We start from the raw sequence: 8,012 nt of genomic DNA, 5'->3' as shown, positions 1-8,012 counted from the left end.
ACCTGGTTAAACAAATATAACTTAAATTTTATTCCAAACTTAAAGTGTGGATGAAACTGGAGTGCTCAACATGGGTGGAGGAATCAACAATTACATTAACCAAAACAATTACCATGGTAGTAGCGACAGAAGGGTGATAAGGAGGTGACTGACCACCGATGAGGAGGGGACTTGAGTGCATATCAGTGAGCCCTGGATCATCAATCAACCCGACTGCTTTGCGTTTAATTCTGCCAAGTGCAGTAAGGTAGGAACTGGGTGCTCCACCCCAGATATGACAGCAGTGTTCCCACTGCGGTGAAATTACTTTGGAGAGCTGTAATTGATCTGAGTTAAAAAAGGCTTCATGCTAACCCAGACTCACCGCCGCTGTCGCCCTCGGTCTTCTGCAGTGGCTGCGCATCAAGAGGCCCAACACTGGAACTGCTCCTTGTGAGGAGGACACCCGTGGTCTGGGAAGCAGCCGAACACGACCGGACAGCCCCGTCACCTGTTAAAAACGCGGACATACACCTCTGATAAATCTCACAGGTTTCCTTCTGTAGATGAGCAATGTGTAATCAGCTGCAACGATGTGGCATATGCAGAGCCCTTTAGCAATCCACTGATGAATTAAGGCCTCCCCATGCCGGTCACTGCAACATTGCGTATTACAATTCATGGTGTAGTAGCAATGTTAGTGATGTAACTGGCCGGGTGGCTCAGCGGTCGAGTGAGCGGCTCACAATCGGAAGGTTGTAAGTTTCAATGCTAGTTAGGGGTTCACTCAGCCCATTATCATCCCTATGCTGTCGATAACATGAATATCACTTTGTGGAGATGTCAACGGTGGTCGTTCTGTGGGTAAAATCGCCCCTGCCACAGGAATTAGGAATTGCCACCGCTGACTTAGGGCAGTGAACATGAGATGAGCACCACCTCGCTGCTCATTTGAGCAGGAAATCACCTTTGACTTTTAATGGAAATAAATTTGTTAGCCAAACAGTGCTTCTGAAAAAGTCCCTCGTACTCAAGCACTTACATGGGCATTTAAAGAGTGTAATTAGATTCTAGTTTACTAGAAATATAACATTAGAAGAGAGTAGCAACTTTGGCTTCATGATACTGAACAAAGCAGTGAAAACACGATGAGTAACTTCATCTCAAATTTAGCTTACTTAGTTAATTGAAACCATTTGACCTCAGGGCCATTGTCTTTGTGGTCCAAATAAATAATTTACTCCATTATATAATTTTAAAAACGTAGACTGAACTATGTTCCAATGCTTTTCAGCTCTTGTGCAGAATCATAAGAAGACTCATCAGTCACTGGGTCATGACAGCTGCGTACAATGATAACTGCATTTTTTATGCCATACAATTTGTGTTGCTCGCAGAAAGGACGAGATTGTGAGGTGTGGTGGCCATTATGAACTCCTATCTCAAAACATTTACTGTATATTATTGCAATTTATTTTGCAATATTCAGACCCAAATATAGAAATATAAAGAGTTTGTCTTACCACACACGCCATACTCTCTCCTGACTATTAAGTAATATTTCACGCATTCATTCAATCCAAAAGAGCTTGCATGAAGTGAGTGGTTCCAGAGCACTGCTCTCCAAATTACATTGCAATTTTAACAGCATTGTCAATGGTCCATGTTCATTCGTTCCAAACAGGCGCTGTAAAGCAGAGCTGTGTTAACGATGAGAGTGATGTGAGAGTGATGTGAGAGTGATGTGAGAGTGATGTGAGGAGTAGTGATGTGAGAGTGATGTGAGAGTGATGTGAGAGTGATGTGAGAGGATGTGAATGTGATATAAGTGTTCCTACTGCGATCGCTCAGGTGTGCGCAGTGCGGTGATGAATGTTTTCCGTTTTCATTCTTCTGCTTGGAGAATGAACCATTGCCTGCGAACCCACTCAGTTTTTGAAAAGCCCATTGCTCTTGCAACTTGCTATCCTTTTGATCATATTTCTGTAATAAGAAAGAATAACAGGCATGTTAGTTTGTGATAGTATGTGAGTGCAACTCTGCAATGGTGCGAGCATTCTCGTGATACCAAATGTTTTGTTCAAATGTCACTGGGAACTGCTCAAGTTCCACATTTATTTGCAAGTTGGTATCAGCAAGTATTACTTTTAATGGTGTTTGCAAGAGTAACCTAGGTCACCAATATGACAAAAGCAATGAAATCAAATAAAATTATAGACAACAGTGAAACAAATAGAAATCGGAGCAATAATAATTACATGACAGAAGATATTAAAACGGTGGAGAAACATACACAAATATATAATACATTTCCTTTTACGAAAATTAACTCGGATAAATTACTTGTACAAACCGTTCATAGTACACTTAGGTTAAGAAACAGCACGGTATCAGTGTGATTATTACACTGGTATGTAAATAGACAATGATGTATATCAAATACAACTGCAAAATCGACAGCTTTGCATTACATTTTAATTGTATGGAAGAGTAAGCGATGATTTTAATCGATGGAATTCCAGGTGTTTGGGTATTATCAAAGAATGAGTGAGAGCCAGGGAAAGTTAGGGCTTGTTGGACTATGCCCCGGTTGGATTGGAGTATCTCTAATACTTATCATCTATCAACCTGACCACACACGTGTTCGTGTTGTAATACATTGGCTGTGCTTGTGATATAACGTGGCACTGTGGTACCATGCAAATCTGCACCAAACACAGAACATTTTGAATGAGCGGCCCCAACTGAGCCATTGGCACAGCGAGACAACAACTCCCATGGTGGAGAGAAACATCACTGAGCAGCAGCTGATTAGTACATTCCAAACACTCTACCGTGCCGCTCATGCACACATGAGCAATGTTTGTCTTCTCAACTGACATTTCACTTTCGCAATTCAGAGTGCTGCAGTGATGGGCATGCTAGTCATAGAGGCAACAGTTGGTAAGGTTCCATCATTTCAAATCATGGCACATCTCTCATTCCGATGGCTGGGTAGAGTTTTCTGTGGAGTATATATTTAAGATACCCTGATGTAATTCCTTGCATTCGCAGTAATTTTCAAAAGTTTCACCAAGCTATGTTATTCTCTCACTACAATAACTTTTACAAGGCACACCCTGCATTTGCTTTTTTGCTTCATAAAACTAACTTGAGCCAATAAAGTAAATATACCTAAACGTGATATATGTTAGGCAGTACATCAGACCAACTGGAGTATTCTATCTTTCTATGCCCCACGTTATCAATAACATGCCCTGACCACGTAATCTGCATGAAATGGTGGGGCCCTCGTCCAGCAGTGGATTGATGAAAGGCCTGTACATTTACATTAGAGTTTTAAAATTGAAAATCTGTAAACCGGTAACCATTTTCAGAATTGGTTACCGCTTCCAAAAGTCAGAAACCGTAACCGTTTCCCGTGGATTCTTAGAAATGAGTGCAAAGAATTGTGGCTCACGAATATACAAACCACATTTTCCCTTGTTCTTAGTCAAAACCTAAAGCTACTGCCTTACAATGGATTATTTGCACACGCCACTGTTGGTGGAAGAGCCTCCATAATTGGGAGCTTGAGAATGTATTTCTTCTTCTTTAATGCTGCCTAACGGCGTGTGCGACTTCACGATGATATTGGTCCCGGTCTAGCACGGCGTGTAGAGTTTGTGCTGTTGTTAATTGTAGCCATGTTTTGATGTTACTGAGCCATGTCGTTTTTGGCCGTCCTGGTCGTTTTTCCCTTCGATTTTCCTTCCAGGATTTGCTTTAATAGCTGGTATTTGTGGTCGTTTCGGGCAATGTGGCCTAGGTAGTAACACTTCCTGCTAATGATGGTCTTCAGCAGTTGCCTGTCAGTGCCCATATCTTGCAGAACTTGTGTATTGGTGGTTTTGGCTGTCCATGGGATTTTCAGCATTCTTCGATACAGCCACATCTCGAAAGCTTCGAGCCTTTTTGTTGCTGTTGTTGTCAGTGTCCACGTCTCTACTCCGTACAGCAAAATTGACCAGATGTAACATTTCAGTGTGCGCAGTTTCAGTGATGTACTCAAGTTGCGGTCTGCAAGGAGTGTTTTCCATTTAATAAATGCTTGCCTTGCTTGTTCAATTCTGCTCTTGATTTCGAGAATGTATTTGGTCTACTCTTCCAGGCTGACCAGACATTTGGGCATATCCACACTTTGTCGCACCACGCGCGACCTGCCGATCGACTGTAGTTGGACCCATTTACACTATTGGGTGGACAGAGGCGGGGTGTGATTTGAGAAACCTGCTCCGTTGTTTCTACTGGCATGCCAGGCGAATGAATGGAACCGGCGATCTCCGGATTTTGTCAGGGCAGTGCGCTCGTCATTACATCACTGTGGCAGGTCCTTTTGATTATCAGTGAAAAGGGTAGAAATGTTTGTTAATAGCAAGACATGGCTATACGTGCCTCAAAGCAGTAACTGGTTTTTACAGTTGTTTCAAATGCAGTTAGCAGTATGGCAATACAAGCGATGTTGAGAACCCCAATGCGCATGTACCTGCACTGGCTTGTCTGCAACGGGATTGTGATGCAGGGCATGCCAATCCCTCAGCTGCCGCTGTTTCTCCTTAAATGCCACGATGTGAATGCCTCTCTCATCTGTGTGGGAGCAAGAGCAGCGAGGGTGCATTACCGACTGCGTAAATTCAGCGCAAAAATCACTTTCAACACACGCGATGCTGTCCCACACTCTGAGTGTATGAGCCATTCAGGCCCGTACGACAACACGTAATTATGTGCGCAGAGTCTTTGTTGTTTTATGTGGAAGTGTGTGAAGATGAGGGAATTCATTGGAACTTTGTAAAATAAAGGCCATAGATCTTGACTTAAAGCTTCATGCTTTTGGGTCTTTCGGTAAAGTCACGTAGATAGGTTAAAAGAAAATAATAAAACTATCAAAAAACAACGAAGTTTCGATCGCAACACAAGTGGTCGTCTTCATGAAAAAAAGGAAGACGACCGCTTGTGTTGCGATCGAAACGTCGTAGTTTTTTGTTATTTTTTGTTATTTTCTTTGAACCTATCTACGTGACTTTACCGAAAGACCCAAGAATATGAAGGCCATAGAGCAATGAAATCGGTATATGTGCAGGTCCTGGGTGGATTGTTCCATTGCAAGATGAGGAAAGGTAGCAGTGGCTTGGGGAGGCCTTCATCCAGCAGAGGATTAATAATGGCTCATGTTGATGATGTAATGCTCGATAGACATTATCAATGTATAACTGCGGCGCAGTATACCACTGCGACTTGACATATAGCCCTCCTGATCCTGAATATATAAACATGTGAGTGTATATTTTTAGTGCGCCTTGTTGAAACATTCTTTGGCCTTTGCTTTTTCAGCAACCCCTGGAAACGTCATCTCAGCCCTCTTGTGAAATAATATAAAAAAAACACACACTGGAGTGTCGAGCATAGAGGGGCCATTGTCAGCGTAGGTGTGTGTCAGCTTGCTTTCGTGTCCACTCGCCTACTTGCCAGTCTATTTGTCCACGAATATTCTGTCTGGGAATTTGTCTTTATTATTGATATTATCTACGAAATGGAATAATGTTAAAACGCAAGGGTTGCCGCAGGTTACTCATTTGGGATTCTGCAGAGCAATCATCACCCCCTGTTGGCAGCCTAATGCCCAGTTTGCAAGCAAGGTGCTGAGTCACCTCGTATCACAGAGATAGCTGCCACTGAGGATGCCCTTTTAATGGTGTTTGAGATGAGATGCAATGTAATTTGTCCTGAGACGTCTGCGCGTATAGGAAGGCACCGTATCAAAAACAAATCATGATCGTTGTTATTATTAGCCACGGTCAAACTGTTGGATGAAGACCTCCCCAAGCCACCACCACCTCACATGATTTTACAATGCAATAATCCACTCAGTACTTGCACACGAAACTGATTTCATTGCTCCATCTCCTCAGTGTTAGGTCTTCTCGGACGCTTTCCATTCCTTGGCTATCACTCGGTGATTACTCTTGCCCATCGGCCACCATCCCTTGTAACCGTGTCATCTCCTGTCCAAGACAAATAATATAATCTACATAATTAAAAAATGTTATGATAAACAGAATATAGTTATTCTTTTTTTCAAAATAAAGACGTTAATTACATAATTGTTTCAAAATCATGGTGATTAACGAACAATATATAGAACGGAAACTGAAAAATGTGCAAAGAAATATGGAAAGATGCAGGTGTGGAATTACATTGATATAGAGAAAGAGGAACACATGGATTAGACAACATTCACAGGCCAAGGATATTATCCAAACGCTTAAGTACAGCGAGTGGGCTTGGTCAGCACACATTACGGCTGGAAGGGACGATGGATAATGGTCAAGAGTAATGTCGGAGTGGTAGCCAAGTAAAGGAATGCATGTGAAAAGGCATCTACCGAAGAGATGGTGAAATCAGCTCGTATGCAGGTCCTAGATGAATTGGAATTGTTACATCGCAAGATTTGCCGGAGGCCTTTATCCAGCAGTGGATTGACCATGGTTGCTGCTGATATAAATAATGTACTGTACAGTATAACCCTTTGTCAAATTACTGCTGGATGAAGGCCTCCACGTGCTGTTTAGTCGTGGGAGTTGTCTGGTCATATTTCACGACATGGATCACTGTGGATGGGTGAATTAGAGGGTGCGGTATTCTGGCATCAGCACTAGAGAAATAGGGTCATCAGGTAGAGCGTTGGCCCCACTAGCGCCTTGTGTGCCATACTGATCTTAAAATGTGCCCACGAACAACATTTACACCAACAGTCTACACTCCACAGCATATAGCCAGCTGCGTATTTAGCCTATGTTTGTGTGTGTGTATATATACATACAGTATATACATATTGTCATTTTATCTGACCAAACAAACCCTGTTAACACTGTTGTCATAATCAGTTAATGTCCCATTTGTTGTCATGTGATTGGTTTTTAACTAAGGGGTTCAGAGCTCAAGCAACTGTTGGTATTGCCACATGGAGAGGTGACATCTGGCAACCAGTGGACATGTGACACTTCTCACAATGCCAATCAGAGATGCCTCCCAATCAATTAAAGGATGCTCTTCTCCCGTTTAGAGCCCTGGGACAATGGCGGAAATTCTAAATTCCTATGGTGGATTCTAGATTTCCTATGGTGAAGGCATCAGAAAACCTTCATCCAGCAGTGGATTGACGCCATAAACATATCAAGGACTGACTTGACTGCGGTGTGTGTATATATAGCCTTGCATAGAACAACCGCTGTGCCCCCCCACTAACAAGTACTAATTTTAATCACCCCGGAGGGATGATGACCTGAGCTGACCACCGGAACTCTCCCACCATTGCAGACTGCGCTATAAGCCGCGGTGTCACGCAGACTGTTGTTTGACAGAGGTGACGACACGAGACTAACGCGACTCATCGCATTTCTTGTTGAAGCCACCTTCTCTATTTGTTCCTCGGCATCAACACTCGCTGCTAAGGAGATCGGAAAACCCCACGACGAGTTTGTAAGTGATGCAATCTTGGCAACAGACTCGTGACAAATGGGATGAGTCCAAACAAACAGGGTTCACCCCTTACGTGGCTCGGCAGCGTCACCGCTCACTCGCATAGCAGCGCGCGTGCTGTTGTTGTTAGCCAATGTGGGACGAGCTATTTGAACAGCAACACAACAACGCGTGCGTGACAGTCAACACACGCGATATCCAAGCCTTGCGATCGTCACGTCACGTATGATAGATGCAGTGGTTCGGCATCCAAAACGTTTTGGCGCCTTGTTACGTCACATTTGTTTTGCCTGTTACCGTGGGTTGGAGCGGTGGCGTAGTGGTGAGCACACTGTGCTATGCTCGAATGACCCATAGCGCAGGGGTCCTCAAACTACGGCCCGCGGGCCACATGCGGCCCGCCGAGGACATTTATCCGGCCCGCCGGGTGTTTTTGCCGCCGCTGCCTGTCTGTTACTTTTTTTCTACATGAGAAGGACGGTCATTGGTGGAAGAGGGAGAGGGGGCGGAGTTCC

The sequence above is a fragment of the Callorhinchus milii genome, unplaced genomic scaffold, assembly GCF_018977255.1.
Source record: "Callorhinchus milii isolate IMCB2004 unplaced genomic scaffold, IMCB_Cmil_1.0 Scaffold172, whole genome shotgun sequence".
Taxonomy (NCBI): Eukaryota; Metazoa; Chordata; class Chondrichthyes; order Chimaeriformes; family Callorhinchidae; genus Callorhinchus; species Callorhinchus milii.
This window is presented reverse-complemented; position numbering follows the sequence as displayed.